The following is a 23,779-nucleotide window of genomic DNA, read 5'->3' as shown; positions in this document are numbered from 1 at the left end:
AGGAGAGATGCACTGAGATGCCTGGAAGAGGTGTAGACCAGAGTCGCTTAGGAAGGACACTCTCCAAACTGGGCGGTGTGCTCCAGGTCCCCAGCTTTGGTGAGCTGTCACCCACGCTGGGGTGGGCCCCGGGGGTGCAGCTGTCTTTCGGTCATTTCTGCTCCTGTCATAACCCTTCACCCACACTCTGGTGGTATTCATATTTCAGTCTGTCGTGGGCTCCCTGTCTGGATACTCACCCAGACGTGCGTTGCATCTCCTCAGGAAAAGTTTGGTCAGGCAGGAGTTGTGTTTGAGTTTTCTTTGGAAAACACACCCCTGATCATGTGACTTCATACTCAAAATCTTGCCACTCCTAAGGACAAGGATCACTGTCCTTCCAAGTCTTACAGTTGTCTGGTCCCTACCCACCTCCCGATGCCAGTCCGGCCGCTTCATCACGCTGCCAAGCTTCTGTCACAGAAGACAGCCACTGCCCTTAACTCCACCCTACCCACTTCTTGTTCAGGAGTTTCCCCGGCTAGAATGTCTTGAGGTTCTTTGGTTTTCTCATTTTGAATTCCCAGTCCAAATGTTTCCAACTCAGCTGGGAGGACTTGTAACTGCTGCATCCAAAAAGCTGAGGCAGGAGAATTGAGAGTTTGAGGCTAGCTTGGGCTATAATGTATAGATAGGTCTTGTCTCAAAAAAACAAAAGCACATGTTCCCCCTCTAAGAAATTCAGCTCACTTCCCTTTCTCCCACAGGCAGAATCGGTGAATTCCTCCTGGCATTTTGTGTCCACTACTGCGGCCTCCTCCCTTTGGATGATGGGCAGTTATGTATGTTTGTGGTCCATTGTGAAGATAATGGATCTTGCTTCTATCCATCCGTGTATCCTCAGTACTTGATTCTTAGTAGATAATAAATATATGCTACATAAATCGATGGGTGGATGAATGAATGAATTGTCCCGTGTCTTAGGGACATCAAGTCTTATTTTGTTTTGAGACGAGATGCTTGCATAACCCAGCCTGGCCTCCAGCTCACTGTGGCACTAGGGTTGACCTCTTAATCCTCCTGCTCCCAAGTGCGAGGATTACCAGTGTGTGCTACTGTGCCTGGCTGGACCGGCTTTTCTCTTCCGTTTATAAGTGTTCTGAAGTTCTCACTTCACAAAGTACCCTGTAGGCTGGGTGTTCTGGGTTATGCCTGTAATGCTCGCACATGAGAAGTGGAGGCTGGAGGATCAGGAGTTCAAGTCATCCTGTACTGCACATCAAACACACCTGTGAGGAGGAGGAGGAGGAGGAGGAGGAGGAGGAGAAGAAGAAGAAGAAGAAGAAGAAGAAGAAGAAGAAGAAGGAAAGGGAAAAAAGAAGAGGAAAAGGAAGAGGAGGAGGAAGGGGAGGAGGAAGGGGAAACAAACACTGGACAAAGGATAGCCTTGTGACTCAGAAATATGAACCGTATGATTCAATAGTTCTACCAATCTTCTTTTATCTTGTCCCTCCTCCATGATCTGATTGGTCACTAAGCCTTGTGACTTTTACCCCCAAATACATTTTGAATCTTATCTTCTTCATCTAGTTTGGCACTACCGTGGACTCACACCGATATGTTCATTTGATTTGGTTTTGTTTTGGAGACAGGGTCTCACTATGTAGCCCAGGCTGCCCTCAAAGCCCACACCCTCTTGACGTGGCTTTCTGAGTCCTGGGATTGAGACCATGCCCTGTACCCAGCAGGACAGGAAAACCTTGGGGCTGGCTCAGTTTGTAAAGTCCCCGCTGCCTAAGCAGGAGGATTCAATTTCAGAACCCTAGCACCCATGGTAAGGGGGGGGGGAGCTGGAGAGATGGCTCAGTGGTCATGAGCACTTGTTGCTCTTGCAAAGGACCTGGGTTAGATTCCCAGTGCCCACATAATGGCTCACAACCATCGGTAACCCCAGTTCCCCCAGTCCAGGGGACCCAATAGGCACACATGGTGCATATACAGGCATGTGAAATATTCATACACACAAAATAAACAAATAAAGAATTAAATAAAGCCAGATGTAATGTGCATATCTTTAACCCTAACAAGTGAGCAATTGGGGTTGGATGGGGTGGCGATGAAGACTTCCATGTTTCCCTCACATCTACCCTACACACGTACACACATATACAACCATACATATACCACATACACATACACCCACACAAAAGAAAACCTTTCTGTGTCTACAGAACCTGGGAGGCAGAGGCAGAAGGATGACAGGTTTGAGGGCAGCCTAGGCTACAACAGTGAGCTCTTGCCCTAAAACAAACAAGTATTAAGTCCTTCGAAACTCCCACTCCGGACAAACAAGATGGCCTCAGGATTTCTTCTGCCACGGTCATCTAATCCTCCAGCCACAGAGAATGTCCAGCATCTCTTTGGTTTCATTCCTTTGAAGGGTACTTTTCTTTTCTTTTTTTTTTTTAACCTGGCTAACTCCTACGCAGCCTGCACGCTTCTCAGCTCTGCCTCTACCTCCCCAAACTAGCTCTTTGGAATGTGTGAGTCCTCTCACAACCTCCTGTATGGCCATTGGTGGGCTGTTTCTTGTCTCCACATATATGAGTTCCTTGAGGATAAGAACCAAGTCTCATTTTCCTTTTTTATCATTGGCACGAGGTGTAGGATCTGACACAGAGTAACACCTGATAAATATCGAAGGATAAATGAACAGATGCACCAGGCATGGTAGTGTGCTTCTGTAATCCCAGCATTTGTGATAAGTGGAAACAGGAAGATTAAGAGTTCAAAGGTCCAAGGTCATCCTTCATTCTCCGAAGCTCGTCTAGGCTACCCGAGACTCTATCTCAATACAAGAGCAAAAGATTCCCTCAATACAAAGACAAATCAAAGGACTGAAGATTTTGTAAGTAATCATAACACAGAATGCCAAGATGAAGTTTGAGCTGTTACTGTTAGAATTCCCAGCCACTCCCTGAGCTACATGACCACACATGCGCTGTCCAGTAGCTAGGCAAGATGCTTAGTCCTCCTAGGGCCTTACGTCCTACGTAATCCCAGCGCCTCATGATCACGTAATCTATGCGCATGTGTGGTGTAGCTACACAAATCTATATGCACATGTGCAGTGGGGGGGGGCACCTATAAAAGCGGGTTCCACCTATTCCTCCCCGATTTTCCTGCTCGGTCATTCTATAGGCCTCTGCACACCCCTTCTGTTCCCTTCCCTTAATAAACTCTTACAGTGGGTTTTGTTGTTCTTCGTGGCTTTTCTCGCACAGTAAACAGCGCCGCTTAATGAATAACATACGCCACTTAATAAATAACAGCTACTGTTTCCAGCGCTCCATATACCATACATGGGACCTCCCCAATTAGATGGGTAGCAATGAGGAGTCTAAAGACCCCAGCGGTCAAGATACTTGCTCATAGGCCACCGGGACAGGATTCAGGTTTGGCATTTGGCTCCAGACTGTGTTCTTTTGGAGGGAAGGTCAATTGGTAGGGTCTCAGGTAGCCAGGGCTGGCTTGAACTCTTGATCTTCCCGCCTCTTCCTCCCAAGCTGGAATCACAGGCGTTTGACCCCACGCTTGGCTCACTGTGTTCTTAACTATTGTGCTTACCTCGCTGATGGACGGATAGATTATGAAAACAAAGGTATTCCAAACAATAGAATTTTTGAAATCTTATTTTATTGTTAGATAGATAGATAGATAGATAGATAGATAGATAGATAGATAGATAGGTGATAGATAGAGATATATAGATAGATATAGATATGTATAAATGCATGCAGGAATGCATGATGGGTGCTCACTAAACCCAGAAGAGGATGTTGGGTTCCTTGGAACCAAAGTTGAAGGCGGTTGTGAGCCACGTGACATAGGTACCGGGAATTGAACTTGGGTCCTCTGGAAGAGCAGTGAGCACTCCTCACCACCGACCCATGTCTCTACCTCCATTTTTGAAAGCTTTGAGACAGAGTCTCTGCTCCCTGGACTAGGCTGACCCCAAACAAACTCCCAGGCTTCCTGCCTCAGTGTGTGAGCACTAGAGCATGAGGCACGGGCCATGCCGTTGGGGTTCACAGTGCTTACATCATTTTAATGGGGTTTTAATGGCTATAGGTACGTTCAATCTTTTCTGTAAAATGGTCGTTCCCTACAGCTCATTTCAGATTAAAACCTTTGAGAACACACTCCTCAACCTTGGAAGCTTTTCTTTTCTTTTTCTTTTTTGGAATTTTTGAGACAGGGTTTCTTTGTGTAGCGTTGGTGCCTTTCCTAGAACTCACTCTGTAGCCCAGGCTGGCCTCGAACTCACAGAGATCCGCCTGGCTCTGCCTCCTAAGTGCTGGGATTAAAGGTGTGTGCCGCCACCGCCGCCGCCGCCGCCGCCACCACCACCACCCTGCCCTTCTCTTTCTTTTTTTTTTTTCTTTTTTTTTTTTTTTGAGTTGTGGGAAACTGAACCAAGGACTTGAGCCAATGCTACTAGGCAAGCATTTTATTTCTAAGTTCCATTTAGTGCCTTGAAGTCACCTTTTAGTCATTCTCACGTATGACCCTAACCCTGAGCTGAGCTGAGCTAGGCTCCACTTCCCTGATACGCTGCTCTGAACATTTGATGTCTACCCACACTGTTTTATTTTCACTCATAGACTCCCAACACTTTACCTAACCACTTCTTTTAGAGGCATAAATATTGATTTGTCACAAAGGAGCTTGTGTCCAGTGTCGAAAATCCACAACTTCTTGTTAAGTTCACATTTGCACTTCACCTTTTTAAACAAACATTTATGCTCATTATTTTATACAGATATAGATATGTAAGCACAACATGAGTTCAGCAGTCCTTCAGCATTTTCCACTTTAATTTTTTTTTTTTTTTTTTTTTGAACATAAAAACAGGTTACAGTTCCAAATTCCAGAGTTATTTGAATCTGGAAAGTATTTTCTCTGTAGAAATGGCTTCTTGCCTTCCTTTTACTCTGTACATCCTATTCCATGTCTGGATGGCTGTTGGTGGCCTGGCTGGCTGACTCCAAGTATCTCCTTCCTTCCCTCTTCCCTCGCTCTTCCTCAGCCTAGATTCCTCCTCCTGCTCATTCTCTCTGCCTCCAGCCCCGCCCATCTCTCTCCTGCCTAGCTATTGGCTGTTCAGCTTTTCATTAGACCAATCGGGTGCCTTAGGCAGGCAAGGCAACACACCTTTACATTGTTAAACAAATGCAGCATACGCAAAGAGAACCCATCTCTACATGGTTAACGTAATAGTCTACAACAGCCCCTCAGCCCCGAGGGTCTTGCTATGTACCTGGCCTTGAAGTTGCAATGTAGCCTAGGCTAGCCTCAAGCTTGAGACAATCTCTTGCCCCAGCCTCCTAAGAATTAGGATTCCTAGCGTGTGTCACCACACCTCACTCAGGCACTGTTGTTGGCCCCACTGGACCCAGGCAGGAGGCTAGCCACACAGATTCATACGAAGCCCGCCTAGACAAAAATGACACACTGTGAGAGGCCATGGGATGTCCTGGTTAGGATCCCAAAGCCAGACGGCCTGGCTCTGCCACGTTCTAGCTGTGGGTTCTCCGCTGTGTCACCCACCTGCTCTGCATGCTGATCTCTTCATCAATCACAGCAGCATCACAGTGGGCTCCGTCTCATGGCATCCCTGTGAAGTTCACATAGTTAATATACGGGCAGCACATGATACTGCCTGGCAAACTCTCCTAATAAGCTGTTAACAAATATTAGCAAATTCGTGTTGGCAGTCTCTTCCGGTAAGTTTTGTGGACTGACTGAGTTCTTGTGTGTGACTGTTTCCATTAAAAAAAAAAAAAAGCAGAAATCTGGAGATGTGGTGGGAGAGTAAGTCTTAAAGAGATAGAAAGGAATTAATAGCGTTTGTTGCCATAACAAAAACCACTTCTTGGTCTTTAGCGGGCCTTTAAGGGCCTATAATTTACATGAGAGCTCTCTCCCTCCCTCTCGGCGGCAGGCCAGTCTTTGGCAAAGCTATTTGGGCAAGAGGGACGAAGGTCAAGGGACTCCTGATTGAAGGCCTTTTGCAAAATGAAGGATTTGGCTTCTGAGATTAGTGTTCAGAGGGAACCCCTGCTACACTTAATTCTCTTTTGTGTGAACTCAGGACATTTTTAAAATTCAGTTAAAGGCCCTCCTACAGTGTGGCATAGAAACGGACAAGCCAGACTCCTTCCAATGGATTTCTGAATGGCCCTCCTCACCCTACCGTAGTGACTATGGTCTGGGTTTGGCCACTGGTTTTAATCCTTTGGATTAGAGTGCTTGGGGGGGGGGGGCGGATAACGTGTCTTGTATTTGCACATATTAGATCCAATGGGGATTTAGTATTAAGGTGGAAATGAAGTCGTTTTTTGTTTGCCTGTTTGTTTTAAGCCTTGTAGGAGTGCTGTCCTCAGGGGCTGTAAAAATGATGGGCAAGAGAGGACTTTGAGTCTGTTTGCGTGTTCCGGATGAAAGTAGGATTCGGTTTTTAAAAAACTTTCCGATGAGGAAAATATTACCAGTCTCCACAGAGCTTGGGGCCCAGGTGAGTGGTTTTAGCTCATCTACCAAAACTTGCTCTGGTACAGATAAAACTGAAGGAAAGGAAAGCGAGGAGAAGAAAATAAATCGCTGAGATGATATTGTTAGCTCCCACGAAAAATAAAAAGCAAGTGTCCCTACCCTAGCCCAACCCATAACCTCGTTCATTTATCATGACTGCACCGTGACCACGGCAAAGCACTGTTATGCAGAGGAACAGCAGCACTGATACCATGTTCCAGGCACTGGCTTAGGCTCTTTGCACTCAGCCCCTTAGGCATGCCGTGGGCCAGTTAGGAGAAGTAACTATTATGTACTAAGAAGGTAGTAGGGCTGAGGGGGGTGGCCCTGTGGTAGAATGCTTGTCCAGCATGTAGGGAGCCCTGGGTTTCAGTCCCCAGTAGTAAGAGAAAAGGAAACAAAATGGTTGGTGAGTAAACATACACACACACACTCTTCTGTGTCTGCATGAGTGCATGCGTGTGTGTGTGTGTGTGTGTGTGTGTGTGTGTGTGTGTGTGTGTTGCCATTCAGTCCTCATAATGAGCAGAGAGGTACTGCCACCAGCCGGAAGGGGAGGTTTGGAGAAGAAAATAACTTACAACATAGTAGACAGGCACTCACTATTGTAGCCTTGGCTGTCCTGGAGTTTGCTGTTTAGACTAGATAGACCAGGCCGGTCTTGAACTCCTAAATATCCTCCTGTGTCTGCCTCCTGAATGCTAGGATTAAATGCACTGGCCACCACACCTGGCCCAAAGCCATCGTTTTTTAGCTCCTTTAATCTGTTCCTCAACTGGATGCAGGAAAAGCAACCACAGCTTCAGGAGCGTGGAATAGTGAGAAGCCACAGACACTCTGCCTCTGTCATGTATTAGAAGCTTGGAGAAATGGCTGCCAGCCTCAGTCTTCTAATCTGAGCTATGGGGTAATGCACAGCGTCTATGCCTTACCCATTTTACTACGTACAGTTGTGATGATCAGCACTGATAATGTCTTTAGAAATGTTGCATTCGTGCATAGTTCTTATTATATGTGGTTCTTTTTTTTTTTTTTTTTTTTTTTTTTTTGGTTTTTCGAGACAGGGTTTCTCTGTGTAGTTTTGCGCCTTTCCTAGAACTCGCTTTGTAGCCCAGGCTGGCCTCGAACTCACAGAGATCCGCCTGCCTCTGCCTCCTGAGTGCTGGGATTAAGGGTGTGTGCCACCACCGCCCGGCTATATGGTGGTTCTTTACAAAGGTCTGAGGCTTGCCTCTTTTAATGAGAATGTCTTGGCATAGCATTGAACTAAGATTTAAAAATAGGCAAGACAATTTTTTTTTGAGAGCCCTGGAGTAGGTGTTTTCCAGGTACCAAGGGAAATACCATTTCCTGTGTATTTTCTAAGTGCCAGGAACCAGGCTGAGAATTCACCTTCATTTAACTCCTAAAAATCCAGAGGGTAGATGTTATTTTACAAACGAGGGAACTGAAGCTCAGAGTAGTTAAGCAGTTGGTGTGGCCTCATTCAGCTAAGAGGGAAATTGAGATCAAATCTGCGTGTGTGTGTGTGTGTGTGTGTGTGTGTGTGTGTGTGTGTGTGTTATGTGCATCTATCTGATATACATACACGAACAGTGTATGCGGGATCAAGCATGTATGTGTGTGTATTCGTGTGCTCGAGCATGTGCAGAGGTCAGAGGACAACCCTGGGTGTCCGGCCTTGACTTCCAACTTGCGTGAGACAGAATCTCTTTGTTGTTGGCCAGTGTGTGTGGCAGGCCAGCTAGCTGGCCCACAGGCTTCTGGGGGTTCTCCTGTTCCCGCCTCCTGTCTCATCATAGGAGCATTGGCTCTGTGTGGGTTTTGTGTGTTCTAACTCAGGTTTCCACACTTGTGCAACAAGTGTTTACCCACTGGGCCAAATCCTCAGCCCAGGATTCACATCTACATGTTCTCTGTACTCTTTCTGGAACACTGCCTCTGAGGCGGGATGGGACAAAGCAGAAGGTCAAGGTCTCAAGCAATAAAAGGACTCCAAGAGTGGGACTTAGCTGGCATGGGGGCCAGTCTCAGAACAGAAACAAGAGCTTATATTTAGTTTTCCATAGTCTGTCATTTTAAAAGTTTTATTTTAGCCAGGTGTGGTTGTACTGGAGCAGGAAGATGGATTAAGTATATAAGTTCAAGACCAGCCTGGGCAACACAGTGAAAAATAGTCTTTAAAAAATCTGGGCCAGAAATGGACGGAACTAGAAAATATCATCCTGAGTGAGGTAACCCAAACCCAGAAGAACAAACATGGTATGTACTCACTCATAAGTGGATTCTAGATATAAAGCAAAGAACAATCAGGCTGCAACCCACAGAACCAGGGAGGCTACATAGCAGGGGGGACCCTAGGATGACTGTGGCTTATAATAAGTTTTGGTTTTACTCAATTACTGGGCAAGCCTCAGTGAAACATTTCACTATTAGGATAAGAATTTATACTGTATCAAGCTGATAACAGAAAAGCTGATAATAGAAAAAAAAATCGGGGTGGTGCACGCTTTTAATCCCAGCACTCTGGAGGCAGAGCCAGGAGGATCTCTGTGAGTTCGAGGCCAGCCTGGTCTACAGAGTGAGATTCAGGACAGGTACCAAAAAACTACACAGAGAAACCCTGTCTTGAAAAACAAAACAAACAAATAAACAAACAAAAAAACCCCAACAACAACAACAACAACAAAAACCCCATAAAATAAAAAATCTGGCTAGGCAGTGGTGGTGGTGCATGCCTTTAATCTCAGCACTTGGGAGGCAGAGGCGGGTGGATCTTTGAGTCTGAGACCAGTCTGGTCTACAAAGCGAGTTCCAGGACAGCCAGGGCTGTTACACAGAGAAACCCTGTCTCGGGGTGGGGATGGGGGGATCCGTATTGTCTTTGCCATATTCCTAGGGAGAGGAGTGGGATAAAGAATTTTATATGTTTTGCTTGGCCAGCCTGGGCTACATGAAAACTTGTCCCAACCCCCTCCTCACTGTCCTCCCTCCCCCCCCAAAAAAATTCACAAAAGAACTGTGCCCACTTGAAAGTGCATGCCTGCCATCCCAGCACTTGGGAACGGAAGCAGGAGGATGACGGCCTGGAGGACAGGGCGACCCTCTGTGACACAGACAAACAACACTGTAGCACACCCAGTGGACTCTCCTAGTGGGCAGAACAGAAAAGCCGGCATGGGAGTGGAGGCTGCAGCTGAGCCTTTGAGAGCAAGCGACAGACTGAGACGCCCTTCAGAAGACTTGCTTCTGGGAACCTGGACCTTCCCAGGGGCTCAGTGCCCAGGTGCCCAGGTCACCCGCTGCCACACATTAGCATTCATTCTAGGCAAGTACTCAACCACCGGTTCTGACACCTCCCATCTTCTCCCCTTTCCTCTCTCTTCCTTTCTTGAAGACACAGGACCTTGCTGTGTATATTGCTGACCTTAAAGACAACTTGTTGGACTTCATCCCAGTGGGTCTCAATCTTCCTAATGCTGTGATCCCTTAATACAGTTCTTCATGCTGTGGTGACCCCCCAAACATACAATTATTTTGTTGTCGCTACTTCATAACTGTAAGTTTGCTACTGTTATGAATTGTAATGTAAGTATCTGATGTGCAGGATGTCTAATATGCGACCCCACCCCCACCCCAAAGGGGTCTCAACCCAGAGGTTGAGAACCATTCATCTGGTCTATTATCGGCGGTCTTTGCTCTCTTCAGGGCTTAGACCTATCTGAAGTAGAGATCTGTGACTCCTCCAGCTCAGAAAGTCCCTGACACTGAGGAGTCTCTTCAGGCTGAGGTCTAGATGGAAAGGTAAGACCATTCAGGCGAGCGCAGAGCTGGGTTTCCAAGCTGTCACAGCTGTGTCCTGGTTCCTGCCTGGCTGTATCAATCCTTAGCAACAGTGCAGGAACTGGGGGTTTTCTACTTCAGTGATTCCCGGTACTCATGCGCACCTATTGACAAAGACTCGATTTAGGATCCAGAACATGGTTAAACTGGTCTGGCTTGAGTTTTGCTGCCTAAAGAGATAAAAGATCAAAAGGAACTTCAGAATTCCTGGCTGGCTTGGGGAATTACTTTTACTAATGGTGGTTGAGATGTTGCTTTTTGATTAGGCTGGAAGGGCCAGCACTCAGGGAAAAGTTGGACTGATGACCTAACCTTTGTATGGACCGTGTCTTCACCTCCAGAATTGGGACAGACCTGAGGATCAGATTAGGTCAAATGGGTGAAGGTACCTCAGAATAACAACGGCCTCAACATAGGAGATTGGGGTTCTGCATTCATCCGGCATGTTAAAAGGAAGATGAAGCCGGGCAGCTGCGGTGGTGGCGCACGCCTTTAATCCCAGCACTCGGGAGGCAGAGGCAGGCGGATCTCTGTGAGTTTGAGTCCCAGGAAAAGGCGCAAAGCTACACAGAGAAACCCTGTCTCGAAAAAAACAAACAAACAACAACAACAAAAAAAAAAAAAAAAAAAAAAAAAAAAAAAAAAAAAAAAAAAAAAAAAAAAAAAAAAGGAAGATGAAGGAGGGAGACATCGATTCCCGGTTAGCCTCCAGTGTGACTTAGTATGGATGATATTTACGAGTGTTCAGACCACGTTCTGTGTTGCACAGATTTTCAAACTGTGTGGTTCCTTGTTATTGAGCAGTGACTTTTAACCAACAGAGTGACTTGCAGGATGACTCCGCAGGTCAAGCACCTAAATCCAAATCAGAATTATGTATGCACTGTGACACAGACATTTGATCCCAGAGTCCGCTGGAGCCCTTCACGGAATGCAGGGGAAATTTAGTTGTACAACCCTTTTACAAAGACGACTTGATTTGACCTTCTACTGGAGGCTGTCCACAATGAATGCAAAACCCCCATCCTTAGAATCTTCCAGAAATTCAGGGTTGGCGGCTAAGTAACTTGCTCATACCCTCACAGATAGTGAGGGGCAGCGTTGGGCTGGAGCCTTCTCCCAATCTCACTACACCGTCTGAACTGGAAGAAAAAAAAAAAAAAAAGCCATAACACACAACAATAATATCACTAACAACACACAACAATAATATCACTAACAATGGCGGCTAATACTGTATACCAGTTACTCTTCTAAACTTCGTGTTAATCCATTTAACTCGAGGGGAAAAAATGGTTTTGGAGCATTCCTTTAATTAAAGTAGCCCACTGCGAAACAGTATTTTTTTTTTCTTCTCTCTCTCTCTCTCTCTCAGTTACATGACATTGCAACCCGAAATCACAACTTTAGGTTCCTGGTGGTGCCCGCTTCCTCTTCTAGTTTGTTTAGTCACAGAATTCGATTCCTGTTGGCCGATTCCGCGCCTCCGAACAGGCTTAGCGCTCCATTGAAATGCGGGAGGCTCCTTAATTCTTGTATAAACAGGTAACCCTTGGGGTGGGGCGGGGACCGCGGCCCTGGGGTGGGTTTCCCGGGAGTGGGAGATGGGGTCGGATCTGGAGCCAGCGTCCCAGGGATCAGAGGCAAGGTTAAGAGAGGGCTTGGCTGCGGTTTCTCCATGCACTGTTTTTGTTCCCTTTCTAGAAACCAGCTGTAACACTAGGTCAGAGCGCATTAAGAATGAGCCACTTTGAACGAGCGGCGCCCAGGCCCCAGGCCCTGCTGTGAAGGCCCCGGCAAAGGTCAGGGCTTGGGTCCCGTGACGTGCCTGCTTGTGCTCTCCGAGCCATGCTCGGCCCCAGGTAAGGAGAGCCCGGGAGCTCCTGGCTTCCTGCAGGCCCGCGGCGGGGCTCGCTGCCGCCCTACCTGCTCTGCGCCTTCCTGCCCCGCAAGGCCGGCCGTGGGGTGGGGTGGCACTGCTCGCCTGGGATTCGGGCGCAGGGTCCTTAGTCCTCGGTGCAGGCTCGGGGTGGCTTACTCTGTTCCAGCCCCAGGCGGCCGGAAGCTACGCTCCCAGATGTCCCCAGGTGGGGCAGGTGCCACTTCTGGGGTCCCTTCTGGATGTCTGAAATGGATGTGACTTTGTGAGCGGCCAAAGTTCCTAAATCCTTCCATCGGGGCCAGTTCGATATGTTTTTTTTTTTTTTTCTTTTTTCTTTTTTTAAAAAAAACCTTCAGCTAAGGTATCCGCGCTCCTAAAACAACAGGAATGTTTCACTGGCCTTCGGCCAGCGGAGGCTCAGCGAGCAGTATAAAATTTCAGTACAGATTTACGGGAAGTTGCCGGTGTTGGGAGTAAAAATCTGGTTTGGTGAGTTTAAGGGAAGGGAGTATACTAGACAACCTTGCTACTGTGAGGCGAATGGCCTCGGCTGGGGGAGGGCTGGAGGCGGAGGGAGGGAACCGGGAAGAGCCGGGATTGCCGAGGCACGGATTGCTGCCGGACTCCGCCGCGCTCTGCGGGATCCGACCCCGCGCTGCTCCGCCCGGGCCACAGCCGCCCCGCAGCCGGCTCGCACAACCCAGCCCCGCCAGTCGCCGAGCGCCCGGACCCCGAGAAGCCAGGCTCTGGGTTGGGGAGTTTCTCTCCGCAGGTCGCCCAGGTTAAGGAATTGTGACAAACTGGCATTCCCAGAGCCCGAGAGAGTTAAAGCCTAGAGCGAGCGATCTGTTGCTTCCCAAGCTACGCGGTGGGAAGTAGCCTGGAGACTCCTTAAATTTGGTTTTCTGCTTAAAAGAGGGCGGCCGGAGAAGATGTTGTAGGTGTAGTCTTGTAGATTGCTACCGGGCTGTGGATGGTGTTAATTTCTGAAGTGGGCGACGCCAAGTACTTACCGAAGGTAAGGTGGACTTTTGGCAGTCCTGACTACTGTCCCCAAATCTTCCAGAGGGTCCTGAGTTTTGCAAAAATATTTGTCTCTTTCTTTTTCTTTCCTCTTTAGTACTTACTTCTCATCGGACCGCCTTCCTTCTTTAGTGGGAAGTTAAAGGGTTTATAAAAAGATTTTTAAAACGTCAGCTTTTGGAAAAGCAGATAATCACACAGTCAGCCGCATCATGCTTCCTGTAGAGATGAGTCTTTTTCCATAGAAAAAAAAGATTTTTTTTTTCCCCTCCTTGAAAAAAACATGACCGGCCTCTTTGAGGCGCAGGTGACTAGGCGGCGGATTAATAGCCTGAGATTTCGGGATTTTAGGTGACTGGGGCGCCTGATTTAAGTGTTAACCAGAGCAGAGGGGGGTCTTCCTGTAGACATTTACCTCTGAAGGCCACACTCGGAAGCTTTACTGTTGTTTCCAGCGGAAAATTCAGTCTGGAGAAAAGAGTAGTCTGCCAAATATGACAGCTGATAACGTCGGCCGTCCCTGGGTGTTTCAGAAATCCGTAAAAATGAATGGAAGTGGAATTTCTCAGATAAATGACTCTCTAATTGGGTAAAAGTTAACTGGCATTGTAGCACTGCCCTAAGGCACTTAGGGATGTGGCTCCCTTATTAAGTCTTATCAAAGTGATAAAAAGATACCGTCTTCTAGGCACTCACATTATTGACTTGTTTTTGTTTTTTCCATTACTTATTTGAACTGAAAGTCAAATTTCTTTCCTCTCCAGTTAGCACCCTAGTGACTCATTTAGGAGTTTTCCTCAGGAGGATTACAAATGAAAACTGTATTCTTCAGGCGGGTGAGGTCTGAGGCCCCGAGTTCTAATCTACCCACATAGTGGGGTAAGGAGAAAAACTCACCCAAGTTGTCCTCAGATGACCTCTCACATGGTGGCACCCTTCCTCACAGAATCAACCAATCAATTAATAAGTCGAATTAAACAGATTAAATAAAAGTGTATTCTTAGGCCAGGCCTGGTGGCTCTGCCCTTTATTCTAGCACTAAGGAGGCTGAGGCAGGGCTTTGGAGGGTGTAGGGCAGCTGGAAAGGAGGCCTGGTGCCTCAGGCCTCCAACCCCAGCATTGGAAAGGCAGAGGTAGGAGGATCTGTCTGAGTTCAAGGCCAGCCTGGTCTACAAAGCAAGTTCCAGGCCAGCTAGGACAGCACAGTGAGACTCTGTCCAAACAAAAAAGACTGAACAAATAATAAATAAGAGTCTTCCTCTGGAGTCAGGCTAAGGAGAGCAAACGGTGGGGCCCACAAATTGGAGAGTGGGAGTTTTGATCACCAAAGGTGGTCATTATCTAGATCAAAAGTGTCTGAGAATTGCAGATGTCACGACTACCGTAAAATTATTTCACTGCTACCACATAACTGTAATTTTGCTATTGTTAAATTGTAATGTTTATATCTGATATGGGGCCCCTGTGAAAGGATCATTAGATCTCCAAAGGGGTCATGACCCACATGTTGAGAACCACTGCTCTAGCTGGACCAAAGCCCCTAAGCCAAGAGGAGAAGGTAGCATTTTGTGGGGTTCGGGGTGCCATTCATTTATTTATACAGTAGTCGCTCAGAACCATATGTGATGACTTTGGGGGTGCTGCTAACGAAAGACCGCTGTCAGAGAGAAACTGATGGAAGAGAGGAGAGAGAATTTGGGTTTTTGTGGTTTTCCTGCTCACCTTGACACACACACACACACACACACCCCGGGTTCTGATGTTGTGGACACTGAGGCCTCTGACTTTGCAGGGTGCTGCCTCCTGGGAGAGTGGAGAATCAATATTTTCACTCTTGCCAGCTTCGTGACTAACTTCATCAAATGAAGACAAGCTGGCAAAGCTAAGCCTCTGGCCGACCTTCACCTGATGGGGGTGTGGGGTGGAGAGAGAGAGAGAGACCGCACTCATTTCAAATAGTGTTTGCAGTGTGAGCACCCTACCACAGGGGAGGGGTCTCGGGGTGTCTGGTAAGCTAGGCAAGCTTGCTGTGCTTACCACTGAGCTGCATTCCCGGCTGTCTTAATTTCTTTATATAATTATTGAGATTAGGGTTGCGGATTAGATTGCAGCGTCCAGGCTGGCCTGGGACTTGTTAACTTCTTGCCTTGGGCTCTGGAATAGGTGGAGTTATAAATGTGTACACTTGTGCCAGCAAGTGTTTTTTGTTTTTCATTTTAATTCAAACTCTTAATATAAATGGAATTATCTCTCTGTCCATTATTGCCTTTTCAGAAATATATAGGATTCAGAACTCAGCAGCATGATTTCATGACAATCACTATAGTTTTTTAAAGGCCTTTTTTTAACATAAAAATTATTATTATTATTTTATGTGTATGAGTTTTTGCCTGAGTGTCTGTGCACCACATGGGTGTCTGGTGCCTTTGAAGGCCAGAAGCAGGGAGTTGGGTCCCCTGGAGCTGGAATTACAGACAGCTGTGAGCCCCCAAGTGGGTGCTAGGAGTTGAACCCAGGTCCTCTGGAAGAGCAGCCAGTGCTCTTAAGCATCTCTCCCGCCCCAAGACTCACATTATTTTTATGTGTGTGCACGTGTGCTCTTGTGCACACTGCCTGTGTGTGGGACTCCGAGGAGGCCAGAAGGAGCCACTTGTGAGCTGCATGCTGTGGGTGCTGGGATCTAAACTCTTTGGAAGTTCTGAAGAGCGGCAAGAGCTTCTGGCCACTGAGACTCCTTCTCAGCGTCTGCAGTGTTTTGTTTGGGTAGTGGACGTACTTATATGCACAAGAGTGCAAGTACCCGAGGATACAGAAGAAGGAGTAAGAGTCTCTTGGGCTGAAGTTACAGGCAGTTGTGACCAACTTGATGTCGGTGCCGGGAACTGAACTTGGGGTCCTGATAAGCTCCTGACCCCTTAGCCATCTCTCCAGAGAGCGCTCAGCAGTGTTCTTGATTATTTCTCCCTCTGTGTGTGCACACAGACAGGTATGTGTACAGGCGCACACTCTGCACGCGTGCACGTGTATGTGTAGGGGTCCAATGACAACTTTGTGGGGTTATTCTCTCTTTCCCCTTCTTGTGGGTTCTGAAAATGGAACCCACGTTGGCAGGACGGCACAGCGAGTGTCATCTCCTGCCGTCTCACCAGCCATCTGGAGTTTTAACAGTCGGCAGAGTGACTTTTTGAGACAGGGTCCCACAGTCTAGCCTGCACTGGCTTGCAGCATATGGTTCTCCTGCCTCAACCACCCAAGTGCTAGGATTACAGGCATGTACAACCATGCCGGGCTATTTAGTTTTTAAGACTATACTATGTATTTATCAACTTTTCTCTTTATTTAGGAGACAGAGTTCTGCTTTGTTGCTAAAGCAGTTGGTGGTGCTGATGATTAAAAAAAATGAAGGAAACAATGTTATTGGATTCTTGTTCTCTACACTTACTGAGTACTTAGGACTTAGTCTTTACACTTATTGAGTACTTAGGACTTAGTCTTTTCACCTACTGAGTACTTAGGACTGAGAGTTTTAGTCTGGGCTACATGGTAGTCCCAAAACAAATGAAAACATTACTTTCAGTTTCCTCATAGACAAGAACATGGTGATTAAACTTGTTCATTTACTAGCACAGCCTGTTTTAAGTAATGCATTTTTTGTTGTTGTTTTGTTTTTTGTTTTTGTTTGTTTTGTTTTTGTTTTTGTTTTTATTTTTTGGAGACAGGGTTTTTCCATGCATTTTTCGTGCCTGTCCTGGAACTCACTTTGTAGACCAGGCTGGCCTCAAACTCACAGAGATCTGCCTGGCTCTGCCTCCTGAGTGCTGGGATTAAAGGCATGTGCCACCACTGCCCAGCTTAAGTAATGAATTTTAAAAAGGTTAGTGTATATGAAATTTTTCTCACATATGATTGGATTTGCTTTCCAGATTCTGTGCTCCGCACCCCCGGGTGCTGGGGATCCCACCCAGGGCCGTGTAGGCATAGGCCATAGAGAAGTCACCTGGCACTGACCCACCTCTCTCTGCAGCCTTTAAACTGTCCTTTTTGTGTTTCCTTTTCTTTTGAAATAAGTTCACACCATGCAGCTGAGGTTGGCCTCAAATTTTTGTCAGGCTCCTTCCTTAGTCCAGGCTAGCCCAGTTCCCCAGAATTATACTCTTGAGTTCAAGATCAAAAGTAGATCACGTTCCAAGTCATTGAGCTTTGACTGGCATAGAAAAACATCTGCTTGTTTGAGACAGCTCTACTCAAGACTTCTTCTGGCCTTCCTGGATTGTCCAAGGGTTAATCTTTGGATGTTGGTGAAGGAAAGGAACTTTCCTTAAAATTGGACCTAGACTTATGTTTCTATGGTAGGATATAATAATTGTAAGGGAAGAAAAAACTTACTCTGAAGGTGATTCGTAAGACTTTGAAAATACATACATACATATATATTTTCATGCGTGTAGAATGCACACAGCAGACTTTTATGAATCTACAATGGAGACATTAAACACGCAGCTGGAAGGGCTTGTCAGAAGGATTCCAAGGTAAAGGTTATACTGAAGCCCTTGGATTTCTGGCCTGATTAAGAGAGAGACGTTTCCTCTTGGGAGCAGTCTCTGTGTCTTATGATGATGTGGATTTCCTGGTTGATTATCATACAAGGTGTGTGTCAGTCAAGGCAACCACTTGCCGAGACTAATTGCTTCAGAGAACAACTAGTTAAGGATTTCCCATAGCAGTAATGTATACATGGGTTCCAAGATACGAGGCCTGGGAGGGTGGGGGCACCACAGAATTTGGTGTAGAAATGTGCTTGATTGTTAAGCTGTTGACCCAGATTGTTGGAAGCACCCCCAATTGAGAGATTTGGGTGGAAATGGTACCCTACCACCTTCTCTGTGTGGCCCTGAATCTCCATGTCAGTAAAGCAGCCCAGAATTGATCTGAGTTTGATTTCTCATTGGTTCTGTTTCTCTGAGAGTTGCTTCTCCTGTGTCTGTGATCATCTATGTACAGGAGGGGAGGAGGGCGGGCAGGAGGGAGCTGCCCCTTGAATCCCCCTCAGTGCACGATGTTAAACCCAGGGCCCTGCACATACCAGGCAAACACTCTGCCTCGGAGGTCTATCCTCAGCTTGTTCTCATTTTATTTGAAAAGGGATCCCTGGTGAATTTCCCCAGCTGGCCTTGAACTTACAGCTCTGCCTTAGCCCCTTGAAAAGCTGAAGTTATAAACCTGCAGATCTTATAGTCTAAAAAAAAAACAATGGAGGGGTGGAATTTTCCACTGAGAATAGAAAAGGAAGTCTCTGGAGAAGTAGGTGGCCGAGAAACAGGTGATTTCCGAGTGTGCCAGTCCTGTGGCGTTTACCAGGAGCTCACCTGGAGATACCAGTGCCATCAACTGCTACAGGCAAATGGACCACTGTGGACAATCGGGACCGGCCTCTCTCCTTTCTGCCTCTCTGTCTGTCTGGGTCTGTTCCTCTCCTTGTCCTTGTCTGGTTTTGTGGGTTTCTTTTTTTCTTCCTTTGTTTTGATTGCTGAGACAGCCTCACTCCGTAGCCCGGACTGGCCTTAAGATCACTGCCGAGCTCCTGTGGCAGCCTTGGAGTATTGGAATTACAGCTATTATATATTATATATTATGCGCTACTGTACCTGGCTTCCCGGCCCCCTCTCTTACAGTTTGAATGTCCCTAGCAGGCTGCCGTAGACACTACTTTGGATGAGCTCAAGATAAGAAGCAAAGAACTGTTGGCAAAAGGCACAAATCCACCCACCCCGTTTGCTCATGATAGGAGCTTAGATTGTATAAAACTGACTTGTGGGTGTGTTTAAATGTAGGTGATTTATGTGTATCAAACAGTATAAGATGAGCATGCAGGTAGGTGAGAAGGGGCAAAAGCACAGCCGAGAGGTGGTGGCCCAGGCCTTTCACCCCCAGCACTAGGAGGGCAGACGGATCTCTTGAGTTCAAGGCCAACCTGGTCTACAAATCGAGTTCCAGGACAGCCTGGGCTATGCATAGGGAACCCCTGTGTGTGTGTGTGTGTGTGTGTGTGTGTGTGTGTGTGTGTGTGTATGTGTTTGTGTGTTTCTGTATGTGACTGTGTGTGTGTGTATGTGTACGTGCGTGTACACACACATATGGAGGTCTGAGTTTGATGTCAGATGTTTTATTCCAACACGTCTCCACCTTATGTTTTGAGACAGGGTCTCTCACTGAACCTGGAGCTTGCTGATTCAGCTAGACTAGTCGACCAGCCAGCTCCAGGGTCCTTCCTGTGTCCCTGGCTCCAGTGCGTGTGCTGATGTCTCTGCCTTTTTTTGTTTGTTTGTTTGTGACAAGGTTTCTCTGTGTAGTTTTGGTGCCTGTCCTGGAACTCACTTTGTAGACCAGGCTGGCCTTGAACTCACAGAGATCTGCCTGGCTCTGCCTCCCGAGCGCTGGGATTAAAGGCGTGCGCCACCACCGCCCGGCGATCCCTGGGTTTTTATGTGGACACCAGGGACCCACATTCAGGCCTTCATGGTCGCTCTGCACCAACTGAGCCATTTCCTCACCCTCTGGCTCAGTCATTTAAAAAAGCCTTCCACAGGTCGAAAGAAAAGAAAAAAATACTGCCCGGCATGATTGTGCAGGGCTGTAAATCTCAGCATTCAGGGTGCAGAGGCACAAGGGCTTGCCATAAATCAGAAGCCAATCTGCTTTATATAGTTAGTCTGGGGCCAGCCAGGGCGATATAGCAAGACCCTGTCTCAAACAAAATACTGTGCCCCCCCCCAAAAAAACCCAAAAAACCCCAACAACCTTAAGTTATGAAATGGAATTTTAAGAGGTTTTGAGAGAGAGGCTTGCAACCTTGGCCAGCCTGAACTTGCTATGGATGTCAGACTGGACCGGAAGAAGCAGGGATCCACCTGTCGAGTGCGGGGTTACAGGTGTGTGCCACTACAGCAGGCAAGGTTTTTTTTTTGTTTTTTGTTTTTTGTTTTTTTTAATAAATATCACTTCCCTCGGGTCAGCTGGATTCCTGCTAAAATAATATTTCTTTTTGTTGTTCTTTATTTTCCAAAATAATGACATGGTTCTCTGGACAGCAAGCCCTTGCCAAGAGTAGGCCCATCTCCTCGAGACAAAGTTGTCTTTGTGTAACCACAGCTAGAAGGATTTGGTGATACAGGAAACTCAATGGGGCCCTGCCACGGTATTGACAGAGGATGCCAGGCCCAATGTCGTCTCTTTGTTTTATGTCTTACTAGCCAAGATTTGCAAGATATTTCTCTACATAAATAATCCTACTGCTTTCGACTTGCCCAGGGAAGAAGTCCTTGCTTGTTGATTTACCTTGGGGTTATCTAGATGACAAATGGCCATTAGGCCTTGAGTTGAAGATCCACTTGCTCCAGCCTCGTGAGGAGCTGAGAGCATAGGCCTGTAGCACACAGCTTTTGGATTTTCATCTCTCACTGCCCTGTTCTGAGAAAGACCTTTCTTCTGTGGTCTCTTCTGGTTGGGTCCATGATTCTCTTCCTGATATCACAGGCAGCACTCACTGAGAAACCATTGCCATGTATGCAGACCCTGTTGTTGCGTGACTGAATTTCCTGGGGAGATGCAACACACATGTCTACACACCCTACATGGGGAGCCTGTAGTCGGAAGGTTTCTCCGGTTTCACCTGGCCTGTGGTCCCACTTATAAAATAATTACTCAGAGGCTCATAGTAATTACCAATTGTATGGCCTATGGCAGACCTCTTGCTAGCTAGCTCTTATATCTTAAATTAAACCATTTCTATTAATCTATGTTTTGCCACGTATTCCATGGCTTACCTGTGCTGGCATATTGTTCCCTGGGCGGCAGGCTGGTGTCTCTCTCCTTTCTCTTCCTGTCTATCTGCTTGGATTTCCGCCTGCCTCTAAGCTGCCTCGCCATAGGCCAATGCAGCTTTATTTATCAACCAATCAGAGCAACACATATTCACAGCGTACAGAAATACATCCCACATCAGGAACCCACAACAGACCAAAGTACAGAAACCACCCAAGTCCAACTTGGTAAACCAGTGAATTTCGTTGGGGTCACTTACAGGAGCAGAAATGACTCAAAGACAGCTGCATCACCAAAGCCCGCCCCTGCATGGGTGACAACTCACAAAGCTGGGAACCCGGAAGACACCACCCAGCCTGTAGGCAGCTCAGCAGTCTTTGCAACTCGGCTCCCTTCAGCCTGAGGGGGACTCTCAGCCTTTATTGCTTATTCTGGCAGGGAGGGGCCTGGTGAATCTGGTCAGTTTCAGGGACTTCCTGAAGCTATTTTGAGTTGTTTAAGTAGCTTCATGTTTCAGACTCAGACGAAATTGTCACACAACACATTTCCCCCTTTATTTTTTAGGATTGTAGTTGTGCTACGTATAAAGACAACATTGCTTAGAAATCACCAAGGGGCAGAGAAATGGCACTGGTTATCTGTTAGTGTACTAGTGAAAATGGACTCCATTCTGGAGATGGCGAATATGAATTAGAAGTTGAGTGAATATGAAACTATAATACTTCAAACTTGTACAGTTTGTATTGAGCCTTATTGCCTAGTATTTAACTAGCCATAATCATTATATGGGATTTGGCATGTCACATCACAGTTTATGTTTTTTGCTTTTTTTTTTTTTTTTTTTTTTTTTTTTGAGACAATGTGTCACTATGTAGCCCTGGCTGGCCTGAAACTCACTATATAGATCAGGTTGGTCTTGAACTCACAGATACCTGCCTGCTTTTTTCCCTCCAAGTTCTGGGGTTAAGGCATAGACCACCATTTACTTTTATATATGCTATTTTCCCTGGAACATAAAGGAAGTTCCTTGGAAGCAGGCAGAATTTACATCTGAGTAATAGTCACATCCCTCAGGTATTGTGAGTGGCCTGATACACAAAGCAGGTTCTGCCTCCAAATATATTATCATTTAAAATAACATTTTTGCATTTCAGGTATGTGTTATATGTAAATATATATACTTATTCAGTAAGGATATATATAAGTAAGAGGATGCTGAATGTGTGTGTGTGTGTGTGTGTGTGTGTGAGAGAGAGAGAGAGAGAGAGAGAGAGAGAGAGAGAGAGAGAGAGAGAGAGAGAGGGAGAGAGATCTCTATTTTCTTCCAAAAGCAATTTACCAAAATTTGTCAAAGATGAGCTAGGATGATCCCGTAGTGGACGGAGGCAGGGAGGAGCCAGAACCAAGGTCGTCCTGTAGCAGCTACGCCTCTGAAACCATGGTATGATGGGGTGTGGTGGGGACTGCCATGGAGCTCAGGTGCCCGTCACCCTACTCTGAAGTAGCATTCTTTAAAATGTTGAACTTGCTGAGTTTTTTTGTTTTGTCAGTGCTCGGTGCCTGGCAACCAACCCTCCACACGTTCAGTACCGCCCCCCCTCCAACACACACACACACACACACACACACACACACTCTTCAGCCATACTTGTTAATGCCCAGTTAAGAAAAGGAGACAAAGATGTTTCCCCATCATTAGGAAATGCTTCTTAGATAATTATTAGGAGAAAGGTAGCTTTTCTCCAAGTTAAGTTGACAAAAGGAAAAATCCCAAAGAGGAAGGTCACTATCCGGTGACTGTCCCAGCCCGGGAGCCTTGGTGCTAGTGTGGCTTTTCCGGTGGCTAGAGGTGTGACTGTCTGCAGAGGAGAGATGAGGAAGGAGATCATCGCCATTGATGTGGGCAGAGCGAAGAGAAACCAGCGGGAAACAGCTCTGCCCACCTCCTGGAAGCAGTAGTTCTGCCCAGGGACCTTCTTTGCTTTTTACCTCTTAGTGTGGGTTCCAGAATCTACCTTGAGGTATACGGAGATTTTCCAGTGAGTAACAGAAACCCCGGGCTCAGCTGGTGTTAATGAGCCTGTAGGAAATGAGCCAGTTGGAACCTTCCTAACGCCTGGGCCCTGACATAAAGTGGCGGGACCCATGTCGTCACGCATCCCACAGACAGGCTCTTTCCACTTGGAATCTAATCAGTGAGCTCCTCCCCTGCCTCCTCCATGGCCCTCTCCCTTCCCTGTTTACACCTTGGTCCATCAATCACACGCCAGCCTGAGTGCTGGGACTACAAGTATGTGCCACCAAGTCCATTTTTATATGGTTTTTAGGGATCAAGCTCAGGGCTTTGTGCATGCATGCTAGGCAAGCTCGACCACAGAGCTACAGGTCGTGTTGCTTAGGCTTGCCCCAAATTCCCGGCTTCCGGCAATTCCTCTGCCCGAGTGTCCTAAGTTGCTGGTGCCGTAGGTGCGTATGACCTTACCTGGCCACACACCCCCCTGTTTAAAATAGCAGTTTTGTCTTTCATGCTGGTTCTCTCCTCTCTCTTCTTCCCCCTGTCCTCCCCCTGATTCCACTTAAAAATGTTGGTTTTAATTATGTATGGATGACTAGGTATCTGTGCGGATGACTGTGCAC

At 46.8% G+C, this 23,779-nt stretch overlaps 1 protein-coding gene across 8 annotated transcripts in view; it reads left to right on the top strand.

Annotated features, from left to right (window-relative positions):
• The first annotated feature begins 11,853 nt into the window (after positions 1 to 11,853).
• The window catches only part of Rbm47 (RNA binding motif protein 47), a 135,946-nt gene continuing 124,020 nt past the window's right edge, over positions 11,854 to 23,779 (top strand). For 3 of the 8 annotated variants that reach the window (XM_037209057.1, XM_028882249.2, XM_037209056.1), the window contains exons 1-2: positions 11,854 to 11,961; positions 12,121 to 12,278. The gene's annotated coding sequence lies outside the window, so the exon portion shown is untranslated. Of the gene's footprint in view, positions 11,962 to 12,021; positions 12,279 to 12,866; positions 13,317 to 23,779 lie in introns of those variants that run through there. The other 5 variants (XM_028882246.2, XM_037209053.1, XM_037209058.1 and 2 more) reach the window with 3 other exon arrangements.

Source organism: Peromyscus leucopus, chromosome 10 (assembly GCF_004664715.2).
Source record: "Peromyscus leucopus breed LL Stock chromosome 10, UCI_PerLeu_2.1, whole genome shotgun sequence".
In the NCBI taxonomy this organism is placed as follows: Eukaryota; Metazoa; Chordata; class Mammalia; order Rodentia; family Cricetidae; genus Peromyscus; species Peromyscus leucopus.
This window is presented reverse-complemented; position numbering and strand designations above follow the sequence as displayed.